Source organism: Fukomys damarensis, unplaced genomic scaffold (genome assembly GCF_012274545.1).
Source record: "Fukomys damarensis isolate Sample0158 unplaced genomic scaffold, DMR_v1.0_HiC HiC_scaffold_1, whole genome shotgun sequence".
In the NCBI taxonomy this organism is placed as follows: Eukaryota; Metazoa; Chordata; class Mammalia; order Rodentia; family Bathyergidae; genus Fukomys; species Fukomys damarensis.
The window spans coordinates 7015724-7037702 of record NW_022900913.1 but is presented as its reverse complement, the minus strand read 5'-3'; the positions used below and the strand labels follow the sequence as shown (position 1 = coordinate 7037702).

The following is a 21979-nucleotide window of genomic DNA, read 5'->3' as shown; positions in this document are numbered from 1 at the left end:
ACCTGAGCAGGCCCAGCGATCTCATGAGGACCCTGCCACCAGGGGGACAACATTGTCACAAGTGGGAGAGGAAGGCAGAGGGGAGTCAGAGTGGTGCCCTTTGGAGAATTCCAGCTTCAGAGATGAAGGAAGGGGCTGGGGTTTAGAGAGCAGCATTGCTAAGCTGTTCCAGTCATTCCAGCTGCTCGGATTCAGTGTTACACAGTTGAGCTTGTTATGGTAGTGGGTTGTGGCTTGGGCCCTCAGGACCCTGTGTGTGCCGTGGCCAGCATCACCACCACTTGACTACTGCCTCCATGCTGAGTATTTTGACCAAGAGTCCCAGATATATTTGGTTCTGGCCACGGGAAGCTGATTATTAGGGAAGGTGACACCTCCTGGAATATTACAAAAGGAGGATCTAGGAGCTAGTCAGGTGGAAAGGACACAGAGTGTGCAGGGTGAGCTTGGGCAGCCCTAGTGGAAACTCTGAGCAGGTTCAAGGAGACCTGCAGCAGTTGGGGGTGTTGTCCAGGGGACAGTGGGAAGCCAGCAGAGGAGTGAGATAGGACCAGGCAAGGAAGGGCTGTGAGCGCCACCTCAGGGCTCTGGGGACCCACCGTGGAGTGCGACTCTGTCCCCTGTGCCAACAAGGAAAGTCAGCTCTGGGATCCATGAAGGCCAGGTGTCTGAAGGTGAGAGATCCAGGGTGGGGATGTGAGGCTGGGGAAAGTGCCAGGCAAGGCTGTGAGGGCTGCAGTGAGGATGGAAAGATGGGTGAACAGGAGGGCAGATGCAGGGGATACACCGGGGAACAGTCAGCATGGTCTGGTGACTGGAAATGGGAAGTGAGTAAGAGAGAGAGAGGTCTGCGGGGTGAGTGGGAGCAGGCTGGCACCTGTGCTGTGTCTTGGTACTGTGGTGACAAGTTTCCATGAAGGAGCAGCTCACAGCATTATCATATTTTCTCTCAGCTCTGGAGCCCTGAGGTCCAAAATTCAAAGCATCAGCAGGATTGGTTCCTTTCGGTGCCTCTGGGCAGAGTTAATTCCGTGCTTCTCTCCTGCCCTGCTTCTGGTGACTGTGGTCTTCCTTGGCATCTTTGGCTTGTAGATACATCCCTCTCATCTCTGCCTGTGTTTTCACTGGTTCTTCTCTGTGAGTCTCTGTGTCTTGGATTTCCCTGTCATTCTCTACAAGAGAGCTATTAGAACTAGGGCCCACCCTAGTGTCAGGGTGATCTTGAGATTCTTCACTTAACTCTACCATTCCAAATAAAGCTAAAGTCTGATGTTCCAGGTGGACAGAGCTTTTGGGGGGCACCACTCAATCATTCCATCATCTGAACAATGGAGAACATGTTAGTGAGGAAGGAGGTGGGAAGGGAGTGGTACGGTAGTGCCAGGTAGGGAGAAAGGAAAGCATCGATGGGTATCTAGGTGGAGATATGCAGGAGGTGCCTGTGCTGGGAGGTCAGGAGAGGGCTTGGCACTGATAAATGCTGGTGAATGAGAACAGGTGCTATCATTGAAGGAGTGCTTAAGCAATAAGAAAAGTATAGGCTAAGAGTGGACCCTTGAAAAAAGTCAGTGTTAAGTGCAGGTAGAAAAGGTAAAGGCCGTTCAGGGCGCTAGGGAGGAGTGGTCACGGGTAGGAGGAGGACTGGCCACATTACTGGCCAAGGAAGCACAGAATTTCATGGCAATCCTTACAGTCAAGTGCAGCTAGGAGACCAATTAAAACAATTCCTGGTTTCCAAGGTGTCCCATGTTTGGGTGGACACGGATTAAAAAAACCCTGTCATTTCCCCTGCCCTGGCTGATGTCTTCTGAATTTAACAGTGACAATTAGTAATAGCAGATGTCACAGTGAGCACAATGAGGTAGACTTGGCTATGAGCAGGCTCTACATTTTGCTCTTTGCATTTGAATGTCAAGATCATTACTTTAATTGGGTAGGGCAATGCCTGCACTGATCTAATTTCCCTTATAAACTTCTGTCTGCTCTAATGCTCCTAATTATCACAATTATAAGGTTGTTTGTGGGTAAAAAGTGGAAACAAAACTAGGAAATTAGGTTAGAATGACATGCAGTTGAAGGCAGAGAAATGGCGACATGGTTTTGTGACATCGTCTGAGACATGTTACTGGCTGCATGGGCCACCGATCTGAGTGAGATGCTATTTCTCAGGAGTATTGGAGGTAGCGGTCTGGTACTCTGGGCCGATTAGTCATGGTTTGATCCTGCTGTCCCAAAAGCATTGGCAGGGACTCAAGTGCTCTTGTACATTTCAACTCCCTGAGAATTATGTCCCAATAGTCTCACAAGTCACGTCAGTATATTCTCTCTCTCCTAATCCTGGAAGCACCAGAAATTCTGTTAATCCCAAAAGATAGCTCTAAATGGCAAAAGCTTCTGCAAGCCTTCTTTGCTGGCTTGAGTTCTGAGTTTGATTCAGCTGGAACTTAGTTGAGAATGCTGATTGTTTTAATTGGTTGGGCTGGGCTTTACTATAGTGAGAAATAACTCCAATATCTCAACAGCTTAGCACAAGAATTTATTCTCACTCTTCCTACATGTGCAACAGGGTGGGTAGCTGGGGACTGTGCCCAAACAGCTGTCTCTGAACCATGTTGAGGGGCTCTGCCATCTTTTGTTATTCTTAGTTGCCCAGGTTGATACTGGACTTGCCAGCTCAGCGGTCCTCCCACCTCAGCCCTTCGTAGCAGGCACTCTAGGCTCATGCCGCCGTACTCAGTTTCTACACTCTTTTATCATGCTGTCTAAAGCATGTGGACTTCTAGGTGGCCATGGCAGGGGAAGGGACTGGGGCTAGTCGTCATCTCAGCTCAGCCGATTGGCTAGAAGCTGTTTCTCTGATTGTCCAGCCTCCAGATGCAAGGGGCAGAGGTGCGTAGCCCTCCACTGGGCAGAGTGAGAGACACATGAGATACTGGTGGGCACTGGGTGCAGCTGCCAGGGTCTGACACAGACAGCATTGTGATCTGAACATAGAATCACCACGCAGTGTTTAGTGAACACCCCGATACCGGTGTCTGGGCTAACTGTCCCTTAAAACTGCCTCCCACGAGGTCAGTAGTTTGCCAGAGAATCTTTTCCTAGGAATTATCTCATTTTGGATATGTAAGTAAATGTCTGATAAACATGTCTGGAGTCTTGAATAAGCCAATGGCTTCTCCTTTGGAAATGTCCTTCCTCAAATCATGTATTCGTCTTTTCTCTTCCAGTGACCATTTTTGCCTCTGGATATCTCTGACTGGGCCAAGATGAGACAACCCCATTGGTCGATCAGTGTCCAATCAGATTCTGTTTCTTATACTTGTAAGTGGAGGACACTGAGGCTTCCATCAGACAATGGGTTCTAAAACTCGCGAGGTGGAGTCTCCAGGAGGTTGTGGCTTGGCCATCTCTGTAGCTTCTGGTGGTGGTGGCCTTTGAGATTGTGGACTGCTCATACACCGCAGCCTGAGAATACAGTCTTTCCAAATTTGATGTTACTTTTCTGTGATGGTTGTTTGTAGAAGGCAGCTGAGAAGTGATCTAAAACTTCTCCCCACTGTGCTTTCTAAAAATGAGAATGTCTGTGATGATAGCAAATACATTTGTCCTGGGAAACTGGTACATACACATATTGCGCCTTTATCCCCTTTGCTCCCTCTTCTCCTCTGCTCTCACATGATCCCTGCATCCCCAGGCTCCCTTTGGATCCCCACAAAGTCTACTCCCTGTTTGGCATCTGTGGCCATTAAGGAAGCACAAATTAAAGCAACACTCTCATGTATCTTTTATTTTGCTCTTTAATATATTTATACTTTAGGGTTCTCACATTAGAGAAACCATACAATATTTAACCTCATGTATCTGCTTTATTTCTCTTGATATTATGGTCTCAAGATCCATCCATTTTCCTACAACAGACTCAAATTTATCATTCTTTATAAGAGCAGAACTCCACTACAGATACATACTACAAATATTTTATGTGTTTATGTATTTTATATGTTCTTGTACTACATATGTTTTTGTACCACTATTGGCACAGGTATGCCTGTATCGCTATATGATGTCTTTAAGTCTTTCAGGGAGATACCCAATTATTTATACTTTAGGTTTCTCACATTAGAGAAACCATACAATATTTAACCTCATGTATCTGCTTTATTTCACTTGATATTATGGTCTCAAGTTCCATCCATTTTCCTACAACAGACTCAAATTTATCATTCTTTATAAGAGTAGAACTCCACTACAGATACATACCACAAATATGTGTTTATGTATTTTATATGGTCTTGTACTACATATGTTCTTGTACTACTATTGGCACAGGTATGCCTGTATCGCTATATGATGTCTTTAAGTCTTTCAGGGAGATACCCAGAAGAGGTATAGCTGGGTTAAATGGAGTCTCTATTTCTAGCTTCCTGAGAAATCTTCATACTGATTTGAATAGTGGTTACACTAGTTTACACTCCCACCAAAAATGTAGAAGTTCTCCTTTTCCTCCACAACGTTGCTAGTATTTCTTGTTAAGTTCTTAAAGATATCCATTCTTTCTGGAATAAGTGTTGTTTTGGTCTGTGTTTCTCTAATGGCTGAAGATACAGCACCAAACACTTTTTTTTCATGTACCCATCAGCACTTGTATTTCTTTTGATAAGTGTCTATTCATTTCAATTGCCCATTTTTCATTTGGTCTTTTAGTTTTTGGTGGAGGGAGTTTAATTTTTAAAACATATTCTATATATTTTCCCATTTTATAGGTTGCCTCTTCACTCTATTGGTTGTTTTCTTTGCTGTGAATTTTTTAGTTTTCTATGATCCCATCTATTGATTCTTATGTTGCTTTATGTGCAATTGGGGTTCTGTTCAGAGAGTCCATGCTTTATGCCTACGTCTTCAAGGGTTTTGCTTATTTTATCTTTTGCGAGACTCAGTGTTTCTGTTTTTATATCCAAGTCTTTGATCCATTTTGGTTTGGTTTTAGTGCAGGTGATGGATATGAATCTAGAGTCACTCTTCTTTATGTTGGTGGTCAGTCTTCCAAGCTGTCCTGTTACAGAGGTGATCTTTTCTTCATCATATATATTTTTTGCCCCTTTGTTGGAGATCAGAGTGCTGCACATGCCTGGAGTTTCTGTCCTCTTCCATGGACCCACACATCGGTTTTTGTGCCAGTTTCATGTTATTTTATTTATTTATTTTTATTGAGTTTATTGGTACATTCTAGGTATACAGTACAGTTACATTCATTATGTTTTTTTTTAATTACTGTAGCTCTGTAATAAAACTTGAAATCATGGATTGTGATGCCCCCTGCTTTGCTCTTATTGCCCACAATTGCTTTTGCTATTATTCTGGATTTCCTTTGGTTCTGAATACAAATTATGAGTATTTTTTTTCTATTTTTGTGAAGAATGCAGTTGGTATTTTGACTGAGATGGCATTAAATCTATACATTATTGGTAGTATCATTTCAACAATATTGGTCCTGCCTCTTCAGGCACAGGGGATGTCTTCATTTTCTGATGTCTTCTTTAACCTCTTTTTCCAGAGTACTGTAGTTTATATTGTAGAGTTCTTTCATTTCTTTGGTTAGGTTAATCACCTGGTATTTAATATTTGAAGCTATTGTGAATGGGGTTGTTTTCTTGGTTTCTTTTTCAGTGGGTACATTGTTGGTGTAAAGAATGCTATTGGTTTTTGTAGGTTGATTTTGTACCATGCTACCTTGTTGAATTTGCTTCTTAGTTCTAGGAGTCTGGAGGTTTTAGGTCTTCTAGGTAGGTATGTGTCATCTGTAAATAAAGATGTTTTGATTTCTTCATTCTCAAGATTCTGATTTTCAGAAAGCTTGAATACTCCTAGTAGGCTGAGTCCACCACTAGTATCACTCCTGGGACAAGGGTCCTGGCCGGGAGTCTGGTGGACTGACCACCAGAATGCTTGTTGTATGCCACGGCTTACTGTTTCTGTACCAGGCAGTGCCACGGAGTGACGTCCCCTCTCTCCTGGGAACAGTGTGGGGGAGTGAATGGGAGGGAAAAAGGCACAGATCCAGCTGTGGCTCTTTGAAGGGTTGGTCAAGGCCGAGATGGTAGAGAAACTGAATACTGGGGTCTGTTGCCTATAGACCCAAAGAAGAGGCCCGACAATGAGTGTGGACCATTCCTCCTTGATGGGCGGCCACCAAGAAGTGTCTTAGGTGTGTTGCAGCCATCTGCAGCTGAGCACATTGCACTTGAAAAGACTGGTGGACTTGGAGCATTTTCCTGAATCACATCTGTGCTTTTAAGTAATGGAGACAAAGGTCAAGTAGAGTTGGGCTTGAAGCAGCCGCGGCACTCTGGGGAGAAGAAAGCTAGAGTGGAGGAGCACACAGGGAGAGAGAGAGGAGGGACAGAAAGCTTTCACAGCCTCAGTCACTTCCTATCGCAAGCTGGGGATCTTAAACATTCTGTGAGCCTTCTGTGTACATAGCCTTGAATGAGCTAGTTTGTGTGTCCAGTCTTTTACTGGAAAAAACCCGAGTGGAATGCACCCTCTTGACTGTTACTGTACTGTGTACTCAGGCAATGAATGTTTCTTGATATCCCACCTTCCAAGATCCTCTGCTGGATGCTTGGGCACAAAGAGGTAAACAAGACCCTTGCCATGGTGATGTAGTCGGGTAGGAAAGTGCATCAGCCAACAGGCTGTGATGGTCTGGTGTGAGAAGGATCCAGGATGCAGTATTGAAAGGCTTCCCAAGGAGGGATCCTGGAGGATGAGTAGGAGTGTGTCACCTGCACCCAGATTCAAGGCAGGGCAGAGGGTGCTGCAAGTAGAAGAACAGTGTTGGTGACAAAGTCCAGCTAGTTCTGGCCAACTTGGGAACCTGCAGCCAATAGTCCAGACCGCAGACACTTCTTGCTCTATTACCTCTCATTCATGTCAATAGAACAAGGGTCAGTTTTCAACCAGCGCCTGACACTCTGGACAGCTCAGTCATGGCCTCAAAATTATTAACAATTCTTTATGAAATAAATTAGTATGATGTCCATACTAATTAAAATACTTAAGACGCATCCCCAGTGAAAGGCTGGCTTTTGGAAGGACTCAGCAAAGAACACAAATCGAAACTGAAACCCCATGTGGAATGTTAGCCACCTGTCGTGAGTCTCTTTCTGTGGTCTGTGTGTCTCCGGATCTCGTCACAGGCTATGGTCTTTCAGAGTGTGACTGATTAGACATAAGAAACTTAAAATATACACTTGCCCTCCAAAGTCTATCTCTTTCCTTTAGACAGATGGTTAGAAGGTGAGAGTAGAACAGCAGTTACGGGCATTTGGGAGATTGGCTGGGGCAGTGCTGGGGAGAATTTGATCAGCAGGGACTCATTTGCAGTTAGATAGGGAACAAAGTTCTGCTATGTTTTTGCATAGCTGGGTTACAGTTAAAAGCTAGACCAAAGGGTTTTGAAAGTTTTCATCATACAGAAATAAGTAGTTGAGGATTTATAGGATTGTTTCACCTGACTGGAACATTATCCGATACACACGTGTAGCAAAGCATCACCCTGCAGCTGTGCGGTTTTATTATCAGTTGAAAATGCTAGGATTTCTTCCAAGGGGAGACTTTTTGTTGCCTTTGTGTCAGCCACTCAAGGACTTTTCGTCATTGTTGGAACTACTCAGGTATAAACAGCCAAATCTCTGAGGTCAGTTGGCAACTCCTGTCCATGGCCCACCATGGGATGCTCTGGAACCCTGCCCAGAACACAGTTCTCCAGCCTTCTTCCTGGGTCATCTGCCACTTTTTTTCTTGCTATTATCCTGTTGATTTCCTAGTGAATAGAAAATACTTGATTTTTAAAAATAACACCACTAATTTTTTTTTCCAGCATGAAGGATCTAAGGGTGAGCACCATGCTTGTCCTGATTAAGATGCTGGTTTTACTAAAATGTTTTCATCTTAAAAAGCTGAGATTTTTTAGACCTAGCTGGGCCCTGTGAGTGAACACATGTAAACCACTCCCGAGGGAGCTTGCGACTTCTCTTCCATGGTCTGTGTGACACTGGTGTGTTGTATTACAGCCCCATGCCTCTGTATTTTCAAGGGCGAAGCTGGAGCATTAAACTTGAGTCTCACAGAGCTTTTTTTTCCCCCAGCCCAGCATTCTGTGACTCTTTACAGAGTAGGGAGAGAGGCTGAGGGGATTGCTGGAGACATCCACTGCCACTGAAAAGGTAGCACCCATCTCGGAACTGTGAGCCGAGCGTCCTGTCAACTTTCTAGCATGTTAAACAGTGACTTAGGAGTCAAGCCCTGCCCAAGGCTTTGCTTGCATTGTTTATTCAAAACACACCTCAAGTCAATACTTGTCAGATACAAGTGGCAACGGCAGATAAAGGATTTTCTAATGGGTCCCTAGACTCTCAGTACTAGCCCTGAGGACAGCTAAATTTAGAACACCCATAGGCTCCATTTGCTGTGATATTTCTCCCTCTCCCTTTTTTGTTTTGATCTTCATACTAATAGCGACGTTTCTCAAATTCCCACTTTAGGTATAGCACGGCGAGAGAAATGGACCTATTCACTCCTGCAGAAGGTGCCCCGTCTCATCACTGGGAAGTGAATCTGGAATAGTTTGGAATTTTCAGTGGTGACTGCAGGGGAGCAGCTGGCAAATGTGTGTTAACCTTTTAAGTTAAAGATTAAGAAATTTATTTGGGGTAGAGGTGGAATTGGAGGCTGCTGGCTGGAAGGAATTGGAAGGCCAGGCAGGAGATGGAGGGGGTAATTGGGAGTGCAATTGGAAACACAAATTGGACTCTAGAAAAGGTGGATGTCTCTGTGCACAAAGGCATAATTATTTGGAGTTTGTGACAGCGTAATGCAGATGACCTAATTTTATTTAAGGAGAGACTCAGTGAGGGTTAAGATTTCGGGGGCAGTGTGTGCTGGGAGGGCCTGGCCTCACTCACTTCTGCCCATGCCCCTTTACCAGGTGAGGAGTCTGGGTACAGAACTCAGCCTCACAATTGCCCCCTGTGTTGCTTTCTCTGTCTCCTTCTGGTGGTGTCCCAGGCCCTGGGATTTCCTGTCCAAATAGACTTGATCCTCTTCCAAGGACTATGCAGGAGTCTTGTCTCGTTGTCCTCTGGAGGGCACCGGTGTGCATGTGTCCCCAGACCCTGTGCGTGGCTGGGATTTTTTGGTTTACACGAAGGAGAGGTGGCTGGAGCTAGGAGATAAGGGCAGGAGTGTTTACGCACATGTGCGTAGCAACTTTCAGAAAATAAAGGATTTCCAAACTTGAGCTTGACCCTCTGGGTCATTTGAAGGTGCATTTAACAAGGTACGAGGAGAATAGAATGTGATTTATTTAGAAGTTTATTGGCCTGATAACTTGTTTATATTTAGACATAAAAGCACATGGATCTGCATGGTTCTCTTACCCCGAGAATGACAAGGCAGGCCTGATGTTTAAACGCTTAAAAGGATAAAATATCTTTAGACAATCTCTCATACTTTCAAAATACCTGTTTATGTGTAAATAATTGAAGTACCCATCGTCCGCCATCAGCTAGTCCCTGAAAGGGATTCTTCAAGAATTCCTTGTCAATGCATATTTTGTTGGCTTATGTACTTCTTTCTCGAACTTGGAAGAAAAATAGCTCAGATGTGGCCGCGTCCCCTTGGGAAGTCCTTGTGCTCATCCTGCTCTGTCAGTGGGAAACTGCAGAAGTGAGAATCCTACACCCAGGGCCGGCTTCTCCACCAATCCTTTGCTCCCCCTTCTCCTTAAGATTCCAACTTCACAATCAGATCTGGGTCCTGGAAGCTTTCCTAAATTAGTATGAGCACGCGCGCGCGTGCGTGTGTGTGTGTGTGTGTGTGTGTGTGCGCGCGCACACGTGCACACGCACGTGCGTGCAGGCATCCGTGTGTGAGTATGTGTGTGTAGTAATAAAGATAATAACTGATGCTGATGCTGGGCCAGGCTCTTTGTCATAAATGCCACTTGGATTTAGGGACCTGTACACAATTTCTGGGGCCCATATCAAAATGAACATACTGCATCTCTTGTTTAAAAATGATTTAAGAATTTTGAGACGACGACAGAGGCAAGGGGCTATAGAAATTGTGACCCAGGAAGCTGGCCCTGTTGTGTGTTAACTCATCTTCATGATGACATTTTGAGTTTCTTCAATTTTTTTTTCTTTTGTTCCAGGGATTGAACTCAGGTCCTTGCACTTGCAAGACAGGCAATGGAACCACTGAGCTAAATCCCTGGCTTGAACTTCTTACTGTGTCCATTTTACAAAGGGGCCTGCAGAGGTACAGAAGGTACGTGGGTCGGTCCAAGGTCACGGGGTTAAAAGAGCACAGCTCAGATTTGCACCCAGGTAGATTTGGTTCTTTAACCAGTGTGCTTGGTTGTCTCTTGTGGGAACACTGAGCCTCATGTCTACAGCAAACCCTAGTCAGCCTCTTTGCTGAATGTCAACTCCTTCCCCAGTTTCTTTTCTGGTGTGATAAGCTGCTCCTAAAACATCACAGCCTTTATAATAAAAACAAATCACAAGAGCCAAGAACCAACAACCCCCACCCCAGTAACTTATTGGCCCCCTATTATGTTGTAATTTAAACATCCTCTCAACACAGTGTCTTCCCTACTCACATGCACACCCGCCCAAGCCAAGAAGCTTAGAAAGGTTACAGAACAATGAAAATCAGTCTTGTTCTGCAAGACTTTACTGCTAAGAAAATCAGATTTTCTCCATATTGTTATGGCAATCAACTTCCATTTCTTTTACAATATTCTACATATTTCCCCCATTTATTCACCTTGTTAGTTCTTTTGTTTCATTAGCCCAAACTTTGGGGTTTTATTCTCGATTGTTCCAGATTCCAAGCAATATTTTAATGTCCCAATTCTTGTGATGTTTCAACATGTGCAATGCTCATGCCTCTGCCTGCTTTATGTAAATGTACTTCCTTCCAACAAGTTTTGCCAAGAAGTTAATCTCAATGTCAGGAAATATTCCTGGGCAAATGAAGAAATGTGACATCCTATCCTTTGGGAGGACACCTCGCCATGTTCTCTCAAGATGCTTGAAGCAAAGCCAGATTAGCATCAGAACTTCCAACTTATTGATTTTTGCAGCGTTGATATCACATAACAACAATGTTAAATACATCTTCTTTTGAATGGAATTGGAATTTTGGGAAGTGACTCGTTCTGACGACAGTCAGAACTTCCAACTTATTGATTTTGCAGCGTTGATATCACATAACAGCAATGTTAAATACATCTTCTTTTGAATGGAATTGGAATTTTGGGAAGTGACTCGTTCTGACGACGGCTGTACTCGGAGGCCCCTTTTGCATGACTCAACTGCAGGATAAGAGTTTAGCTTGTATTTTTGAGTCTTCCTTCCCACATCTCCCAATTCCCATACCAAAGAGTAGCTATAAATTGGCCTGAAAGTTAGGGGACTGGGAAAAAGAGCAAAGATTGAAGGAGAAAGGAAATCTCCTTCAGAAAGTTTAAAATAAATTAAGTAGATATGATTAGCAAAGAACACAGCTATCCCTCAAGAAGATGTTAAATGTTCTGTACAAATCATTTTATGTTGATTAAACAGTGCACTGTAATTTCTTTTCTAAATTGAATGGGCTACAGTGAAAAATGGTATTTGGCCCACCCTGAACAATAACTTCTCTCTGAAGACCTTTACTGTGAATTGAGAATTTTAAATTAGATGAAGAAATAACAATGCATGATGTTGCCTAGCAACCATTATATGTCTGTGAGTAATAGATTCCAAATGGATAGGTTTTGGGTCACTTTCAGAGGACAAATAAACTAATTACCTGAGACAAAATTAAATGAATTTCTAAAAGCTAAACCATGCCAACATTATTTTCTTCATATATTTGTGCCAAGGAGAGATGTTTCTATGATTATGAAGGTTCAGGACTTGGGTTACGCTCTTGAGTCAGTATTTTCCTCCCTGGTGGAAGTGGCTGTGGTTGGGAGGTGACAGTTGTGACTGGAGGTCAGACTCCGGGAAGGCTTACAGCAGCAGATGGGTCAGTCTAGCCCAGTCCTGTGATTTCTGTGGCTATAGATGGCCTCCCACAGATGGGAAGGGCTGTACTTCCTATTGTTTACAACATCGTTAGTAAACACCAAAAACAAAGCAAGTCTCAGAATGAATTCTGACCCAAACAATCTTTGTTAACAAGGTAGCACAAAACCAGCCTGTGGAAGCTCTGGGAAGTCCAAGTTCATTGTCCTTAGCCTCTTCAAAAAGCTACAGACCGACACTTAGCAATCAGTGGGATCAATTCAGCCTGCTAACCAGACTCTGTCCTGCTCATACCTGGGTAGGGGTGCCTGGAAGGAATTTTAGACAGCTCACCTACCTGAACCAACAAAAACCACGTGTATCGTCTTTTGCTGATTAACAGACTGATTCAGAGCCACAGTGTAGTAGCGGAAAGCTCAATGTTGTAGGCTTGTAAAAAGTGTCTCAGACACTGACTGAGGAATTATTCCTGCAGTGAAGATTCCTGATTGGGACACTGGAAATGTGGAATCACTACCCCAGGTTCTAGATTAAAGTGAATTTATACACGTGTAGTTTACCAAATAAATGTAGATTTTCTTCAGTTCTCTCCCCACCCTCTCTCTCTCTCTTTGGTGATGCTAGACTGGAGTGAGGCCCTTGCCTGTGAATCTGACTATTTTAAGTGTCAAGAAAATTCTCCCAACAACTGCCTTATCACTGTAAAATCTTATTTTATAGGTGCCGAAAGAGCCCTTTTACATTAGATTTATATTTTTTGGCCATAGATTGAGAAAGTTCATAAATTAAGAGGAAAAATGTAGGTGAACAACTGCTTACTTTTACTACCCCCCAAAAAAACCCCACAAAACCCCTCATATCCAAAATTTGGCTTTCGTCAGTCACTTTCTCAAACAGAAATATCTACTATTTCTGATAAGATAGAAAAATCTATCTTCAACCCAAAGCTGTTCTGTGTGCCAAGACAGTGGTGATGCCCTGTGACTTAAAACAAGCAAATGCCTCTGCTGCTGGGCTCTTACTTGGTCCACCATTAGGTAGACTCAGATGCAGTGGAGTTTATTAACTTCAGGGGCAGAAGAGGCATTCAGAAAACAGAACACTAAATGACAAATACAAAATCAGAGTAGTTATTTATGAATTATTTAGGTTGGATAAAGAGAGAAAAGATGCCGGGCGTGGTGGTGTATGCCTGTAATCCCAGCACTCTGGGAGGCTGAGGCAGGAGGATCGCTGTGTGTTAGAGACCAGCCTGGGCTACATGGTGAGTTCCAGGTCAATCTCAACTACATAGTGAGAACCTGTCTCAAAAAAGCAAACAAACAAACAAAAAAAGAGAGAAAAGAATATGATGAAAGAGAAACAAGTATCCTAAATCTTTTTTTTGTTTTTGAGACTTAGTCTTGCTATGTAGTTGAGACTGACCTGGAACTCACCATGTAGCCCAGCCTGGTCTCTAACTCACAGCAATCCTCCTGCCTCAGCCTCCCGAGTGCTGGGATTACAGGTGTGTGCCACCATGCCTGGCTTCTAAATCATTTTTAAGTGAAAGGTCAAATTTTTTAATAAAAAGTTATCAAATGCCACCAATATTACAAAATGCTGAACAATAGCATATGGACGTTCATTAACTGATTTTGAGCCCTGACTCTTTTTCTCCCCATCTTTTAGGCTACACACTCTGTGGTCATCCTGTTCCACTGGGCTATGTGATATGTAACTGTTATCTCATACGCTGTATTCACTGAGGTACTGTTCATGTGAGAAGCAGTTCTGTCACTGGAACTCTGGGTTCTCCATCTGATTGCACTGGGCCGGTTGGATTCGGCCTGACATTTTCCATCAGGGTGAGTGAGATACCATAGTAACAAACGGTGCCAGCCCATGCATGGGGTTGTAGAAGACATCAACCACTCAGGAGTTTGTAGAACTTATTGTTTGACCTCTTAAAACACAGGATCAGTTCTACTTTAAATGACTTGCATAAAGAGAAGGGTGTGTTTTGTGTTGTAAACATTTCATATTTTGAGCTTTTGTTTTCACAGAAGAGCAATTCTGTTTGGACTTGGATTCATAACTGAACACTCTGCTTATAATTTTATCCCTTTGAACTTTTGGCTCCACACCTGCCCAACCGTGTTCTTCCTCCACTATGGCCATGTTTGAGGTGTTAGATGAAGTCTTCTCAGAAAGCCTTAATGAAATGCTACAGCCTTGGTGGCTTAAACAACAGAAATTTATTGTCTTGCAGTTCTGGAGGCTATGAGTCCAAGATTGAGCTCGTGGCAGATGTGGCTTCTCTCGAGGCCTCTCCTTGGCTTGCAGGTGGCCTGCCTCTGCCCGTGTCCTCACACGACCGTTGTCTCTGTGTATGAACATCTGGGTGCCTCTTCCTCCTCAAGGACCCTACTCTGTTGGAGTAAGGTTCTGTCCCTATGGTCTTACTTAATCTCAATGACCTCTGCCGTGGCTTGGCTGCTGTTTGAAGCACAGAAGCAGGGTGTCCAGTGAGGTGGTGTTGGGAGGCGCTGGAACCCTTAAGAGGTGGGGCTGGTGCAAGGTAACTAGGTATTTGGGGTGCATTACCCTCCAAGTGGGTTGCTGTACTTCCTGAGAGCACAGTTGATTTCCCCAAGAATGAACTGCTATGAAAGAGCAAGCCTGTCCTTAATTCTAGAGGTGGTGTTGGGACGCTGGAACCCTTAAGAGGTGGGGCTGGTGCAAGGTAACTAGGTATTTGGGGTGCATTACCCTCCAAGTGGGTTGCTGTACTTCCTGAGAGCACAGTTGATTTCCCCAAGAATGAACTGCTATGAAAGAGAGAGCCTGTCCTTAATTCTGACCCATCAACTTCCTGGCTTGAATTGTGATTTCCTCTCACATGTACTCCTGTTGTGAAATCATATGCCATGTTGTAATTTAGCCAGAGGCCCTCACAGGAACCAAGCAGGTACTGACATCTCCAGAATTGTGAGTGAAACAAAGTCCTTTTGAAGTAAAGTATCCAGCTTTAAGTGTTTTGTTATGGTCACAGAAAACAGATCGGGGCACCTCTTAAAGGTGCTACCTACAATGTAGTCACACTGGGGGATAAGGCTTCAACACAAGACTTTCAGAGGGACACGATTCAGTCCATAGCAGGGTCACAGATAGAGTTGGGGTGGAGTCTGACCTCTGACTCTGTACCTTCATGCCATGCTCCTGGGTTAAGTGGCACATCGGGTGGCAGGGAAACCCATGAAGCATGCCTATCCTGAGGTGGCCAGCAGCAATTTAGTCATGGAAACGACTGTGCTGCATAACCTCGTTAGCCTCAACTGACAAAGCAAACTACTTGTTTCTCCTATTCAACTTCTTCCATCCCTGAAATGTCTGTAGTCCTCCCATCACTGCCTAGCATGAAAAGAAATGGAACGTGGAAAAACTGGGGTAAAAGGAGAGATAAAGATCTTCACTGATATTGGGTAATATCTTACAGATACTACTCACGCCCACAGACTGCAGGGGGTATCCTAGGGCCGCAGAAGGATCATGTGCGAGCTTAAATTTAGCTCCGAAGCTTGAAGTTTATTAGCTCGATGGTAAATTCATATCTGAGAATTGACTTACTTTTCATGCCGACTTTGGGAATGTTGCCAGCATATCCGATTCATCATTCTCCAACCCCTCCCTGCAACCACTGAGCATCTAGGAATTAAGACGTATTCCACTTAGACCACAAGATTTTTCTCTCATTGCTAACATCTCCCCGAGAGAGTTTTTTTTTTTTAATAAAATTACACTTTTTATTTTGAGATCACTGGAGTTTCACAACCATTGTAAGAAGTACTAACATAGAAACAACCATGAACCTTTTACTTGCTTTCCTTCAGTGGGGGCATCTTGCAAAATGGTGTGACATCTCAGGAAGGACATGCACACTAAAGTAGTAAAGGTACAGAGAATTCCCATAACCATGAGGATCCCGCATAATTTCTTTCAGAAAGGGTGATTGGAAAATATGGTACATGATTACAATTTTGAAACCTCAGTACAATAAAGGACCCGTTGTCAAGAATGATGGGGTAAAAGTGTCTGAAGCAACAGGTAGATATTTTGAGGGGATTAAGGGTACTATGTCTTTTACTGTAATACATTGGTTTAAACATGTACCATTGTTTTTCTTTTTAATTGAGTTTTTTGGTACATTTTAGGGATACAGTACAGTTACATTCATTGTTGGGATCTTGTACCTCTACATGACAGGTCTTGGTTCTCATTTTTTCCCCTTGTCCCTGCCCTCCCTTCACCTCTCCTCCCCTCCCCATCTACAACCACTTTATTTCCATCTTTTCATTTTGTCACATTTTTTCTTTTCCCTTATTCCCCTTCCCCTACCCATCCCACCTTCCCTACACCTTTAGCCCTTTTCTTCCCATTTCACAATGTCAGTCACCTCATTAGGATCTTATGTACTATTACAGTTTATTCACATCAGAGAAACTATTCGTCTACCATTGTTTTTCATCATGCCATACCGATCAGATGTTAACAGAAATTTCTGTCAAATAAAAACAGTATGGTAAGGCCTCATTTATCTTTTTCACTGAAATGGCACCGTGTGACTTCTGGCTCTTCCCCCGCAAATGACTATTAAAGGCAAACATTTTGAATTACTTCAGGACATTGAGGCAGACGAGACAGACAGCTGAAGAAGACACTCATGAAGGAGGGCTTCCGAGCTGCTTCTGAGAGCGGCAACAGTAAGTGCGTTTGAGACAAGCAGAATTGTTTTGGGGGGCGGGAAAGTGGCAAGGTGTCTTTTACTGCAATAAAATCAAAAAATTTAAACATGTTTTCTTGATTATACTATTTTCGTGACCCCTACATTGTTTTTCATCACGCCATACCGATCAGATGTTAACAGAAATTTCTGTCAAATAAAAACAGTATTGTAAGGCCTCATTTATCTTTTTCACTGAAATGGCACCGTGTGACTTCTGGCTCTTCCACCGCAAATGACTATTAAAGGCAAACATTTTGAATTAGTTCAGGACATTGAGGCAGACGAGACAGACAGCTGAAGAAGACACTCATGAAGGAGGGCTTCCGAGCTGCTTCTGAGAGCGGCAACAGTAAGTGCGTTTGAGACAAGCAGAATTGTTTTGGGGGGCGGGAAAGTGGCAAGGTGTCTTTTACTGCAATAAAATCAAAAAATTTAAACATGTTTTCTTGATTATACTATTTTCGTGACCCCTGGCAACCCAGAATCTGTTCTTCATTTCTAAATTCCTTGCCATTTGGAGGAAGTTGTATACATAAAACTGTATAGTTTGGAGGGGTTGAAGGGAGGGCAGGAGAATGGGGAAAAAATAACCAAGATGTAAGGTACCAGTTCCCAATGATGAATAGATCTGTATTGTGTGCCTAGAATATATCAATAAACTTAATGAAAAAAAAACCCATATAGTCTGTAACAGTTTGAGGTGGTTTTTCGCTTCGAATAATTCTCTGGAGTCACCCAAGATGTCCACCTTTCCAGCTCTTCTTCTGTTTGTTTAATGCATAGCATTCGGGGAAGAACTGGAAGTCGGGATGGAGCATCACTCAGTCTCCTTGGAAGCAGAAATCTAATCTGCAGGACTGAGTCCTGGTTCTCATCATGTTGCTCTCATGCAGGCAGTGATGGTGACGTAGGACAGCTCCCAGCCATGAGCAAAGTCAGAGTGGGCAAGCTGTGAAAACTGTAGGTCCCACGATGAGATGCCACATAGCATGCAGTGTGTGACGAGGTTACTTTCCTAAGTTGTGCACCGCGCAGCCGGGCTGCTATGGTCTGAATATGGTGTTTTCTCAAGTCATTTATTAGAACCTAATAATATCCACTGTGGCCGTGTTAGGAGGTGAAGCCTCTGGAAAGTGAGCAAGTTACTGAGGTTCCCTCAGCCTTCTACAGAAAGCCCCAAGAGAGCTCCCTGGCCACCTTCTGCCACACGAAGATGCTTAGGAGGCACCATCTTTGAAACAGAGAGGGCTTCACCAGAAACTGGATCTGTTGGCATTTTGATCTTGGACTTCCCAGTCTCCAGAACTGTATGTAATAAATTCCAGTTGTTTATAAGCTACTTATTCTAAGATATTTTCTTATAGCAGCTGCAGTGGGCTATGATAAGTTGTGACCGTTATCGTGATCGGTAGCTTGACTGCATTAAGAAAGGCCATCAGGTTAGCAAAGCACAGTTGTGGGTGTGTGCAGGGCATCAGGGATGACTGCCATGTGGGCCAGCAGACTGAGGGGACGGCCCTGCCTAACTGTAGGTGGCACCACCAATAGGCTTGCAGCCGGAGGGAGTGAAAGCGGAAGGAGGAGGAAGTCGCCTGTATCTGAAGAGTTCCGTGCTGCTTGAATGAGTGCATGTCTTGCTTCCCCCATTACCGGTGCACATCAGACTCCTGCTTCTTCTGCCTTTCAGCTCGGACTCTCAGCAGTGACTCTCCAAGAAACTTCCAGGCTTTTGGTCTTGGACTTGTGCTGGCTGCACTGATTCCTCTTATGTGTGGCTTCATGCGTCTCAGGCTGAGCAGCTCCTGAATCCTCTGGCTTTCCAGCATGCAGACCGCCATGGTGGAGTCTCCCATGCCTGGTTCTATAAGCCTTCCAAATAAAACCATTGCCTAATTTCATCTATCATCTCTCTCTCTCTCTCTCTCTCTCTCTCTCTCTCTCTCTCTCACTCATGCAGTTATTACTACTTACATCTGGGATGTTCCCCCGAAGCCTCATGTGTTTGGGAGGTGATTGGATCATAAAGTGCTACAGCTGAAAGTGACGTTAGGAGGTGGGACCGGTCAGAGAGGAGGCCCCTGGGGCTGTGTCCCGGAAGGGTGCATCTCCCTTCCCAGCCCCTCCCCTCCATCCCTGCTTCCTGTCCTCCACGACATAAGCAGCTGTCCTCTGCAGTAGTCCCTTCCATCCTGCCATTCCGGCATCTAAGCCTCCCAACCATGGACTGAAACTTCTGTAACGATGAGGCCAAATAAACTCCTTTAAGTTGTGGGTGTTTAATACCTTTAAGGTATTGTGTTTCAGCGACAAAATGACTAGGACAATATTTACATATATATATTATATATAATATGAATATGGTGTTATACATGTTATATATATGTTCTATTGATTCTGTTTCTAACCAATATGAAAGTGCTTCAGTTATCCATTATTTCTCATTAGATTTCTGGTCTCTTTACTTTTCTTCCGAGACAGAAGATATTAAAACCATAAAGATATTAGGCTTTTCTAGTGTTCAACAGACTGACTGAGACTGGATTACTCAGAAAGCAGATTCTGGAAGGAGAGGAGCAGATGGGATATTTACTCGCCCAGGCATTAGTAACTGTGGGAGAGCAGAAGGAGTCTGGCTGGGGCAGTGTAAGAGCTCATGCTGTGAGGTAGGCCTCAGGCAGCCTGGGCTGAACCACGCAGATCTCAGGGGCTAGGATGGCCCAGAGCTGGTCATTGGCTGGGCCCTCACACATCTGTGTGGATGTGTCGCCGTGTGTGCCTGGTTTGAGGAGGGATGACCTCAAAAGTCCCCAAGGGACTGGCCACCAGAGGCCCACCAGGGGCTCTCTGCCTTTAGTGACCCAAACAGCCCATCCACCAGTCTTCCCACGAAGGGGGCTCTGGGCACAATCTGGCAGTGCCTGCACAGCATGTCACTAAGTAGACACACATTGGAGAGACAGTCTCAAAAGTGTTTTTCTATTAGACGTACATGATCAAGAATATTGCTCAGCAACTCTCCTAGATGGCTGTGATTCTTTCCAGGAGAGATTCATGCAACATCTCAATTAATAATGATTCAAAGTTTTGATATGTTGACGTGAATTTCTTTTTTATCTCTAAGGTTGCTTTTCATCCCCAAAGGGATGACATAATAATTTGCGGTTTTAAATTAATTTTCCATTTCTTCAAATAAAACATCAAAAGGTCTTGTTTTCTTTAGGCCCCTCTAGATCCCACTTATAAATCTTAATGCTCTTTTTACAAACCCAGTGAATTTTAATAATCCAGTTCAAGGGTGTTTTTATTAGTGTTCCAGTTGAACAGACAAAACTACCTCAAATTATCAGCCACATTTACAACTTGGTTAATTAAATTCCTTTAAACATTTTTACTACATGTATAAATATAATATATTTGATTTCTCCTCTCTAGTTAATGTAGTAAATTTAAATTATGAATATAGTAAATCCAAGTTCAATGCTATTTACAAACTTAGCCAAATTTTCTTCAACTTTCCAGCTTAAAGTCTCAAGTCAAGAACAAATTGCCCATTTTAATGGAATGACAAAGTTAATCTGTTGGGTTTGTAGGTCAGGTCCTCTCGAAATGCCTCAAATCTCCAATGTACACAAAAGCAGTAATAACAGCACAGCACCCAAATTTGCACATCTGTCTCACTGCTGTGAATGTCCCCGATTGCTGAAAACCCTCAGGTCCTTTTAGGTGGACAACAATGGCTCTGTCGGGCTGCAGGGGAAGTAGATCACAAGCAGACTCCACCTTCCACGTGGACACCTAATGGACTGCCCTTTATTACCACCCCATGAGCTCAGTGAACTCTCTCCTGTTTTTTTTTTTTTTAAATGATCACATACACCAAACAATTACCATATATTGGGCACATGCTCTGAAGTAGGTACGCACCAAACTGATCGACACACCCAGACCTCAGGTCCTTAACCGTTCTTTGGACCACTCTGCAGGAAGTGCCACCTGAGGAGATGGGCCAGCCTCCTCCGGGTGCCATGGTTAGACACGGGCTCTCACCCACTGAGTATCGCATGGCATCTTTCCTGGGCTCCTCTTCTATCCTGTTTGTGGAGGTGGAGTTTATTACTGAAACATTTTTCTCAAGCACACAGCTTGAGTACCCTTAAACTTACCAACAGAAACCATTTTGTTGGTTTATTATTCTTTTAAATTAACACATAATTATACCTATTTATAAGATACAGTAGGATATGTTAATACATGTATGCAATGTGTATGATCAATCTGGATGATTATCATATCTATCTCCTTGTAATTTCTTTACCTTTGGAGGCTTGAAGCTCTCTTCTATTTCTTCACGAAATACATAGTAGGTTGTGAGCCACCCTATGGTGCTGAACACTAGAACTCGCTCCTCTGCTCTGTCTTGGTGCCTGCTATCCACCCTCCCTCTGTAGAAATTTTTATCTGACCCTCACTTCATTTAGCTCAGTCTTGAGTTGTGCAAAACCTAAGATCTGCCAACCCCCTTCTCTGCTGGTGAGATGTTTCCTTTCTTTAGTGCTTGAGTCGTTTTCCTTAGGAGATCTAGCAGATGTTTCTTTTCATTCATTTGAATCTGTGGAGAGTCCCACCCCGGGGGCCTCAAGCGAAGCGACAAAATGACTAGGACAATATTTACATATATATATTATATATAATATGAATATGGTGTTATACATGTTATATATATGTTCTATTGATTCTGTTTCTAACCAATATGACACCCAATGGAGGATGTGACAGGCCCTGTGGTTGAGAGCCCCAGGAGGGGAGGTGTGGTTCCCACCAAGAAGGAAGTGAGGAAGGCAAAGCAGACAGACCGCCGCTCACTCTCCAAGCCAGGATGTGTGAGTGCGGTCTTTTTTGACTCAGACTCCATCGCTGCCTCTGCATTGGAAGTTGTGGACCACAGTATCCTAGTCTCTGTGTGGTCTTGTTCTTTGTGTAGAGAATCCTTTAATTCTGTTTTAACATTGTTTCAGCCTTCCCGACTTTCCAGCATTGACAGAGAGGTTCTCTGGTCATTGGCTGCAACTTGTGAGAGAGAAGTTCAGGGTTTGAATCATATTTTCCTGAGGTATTTCTGTGGTAAAGTGATAGG

General features: G+C 43.7%; 1 protein-coding gene and 1 long non-coding RNA gene across 2 annotated transcripts in view; both read left to right on the top strand.

Moving 5' to 3' along the window:
* Atpsckmt (ATP synthase c subunit lysine N-methyltransferase) overlaps positions 1–21979 on the top strand; it is a 269273-nt gene that overhangs the window by 193737 nt on the left and 53557 nt on the right. The gene's annotated exons all lie outside the window — the stretch shown is intronic.
* On the top strand, positions 8563–14749 carry LOC117283509. Its single transcript, XR_004514523.1, has 3 exons — positions 8563–8671; positions 10217–10332; positions 13752–14749. It is a non-coding gene; the product is annotated as an uncharacterized LOC117283509 (long non-coding RNA).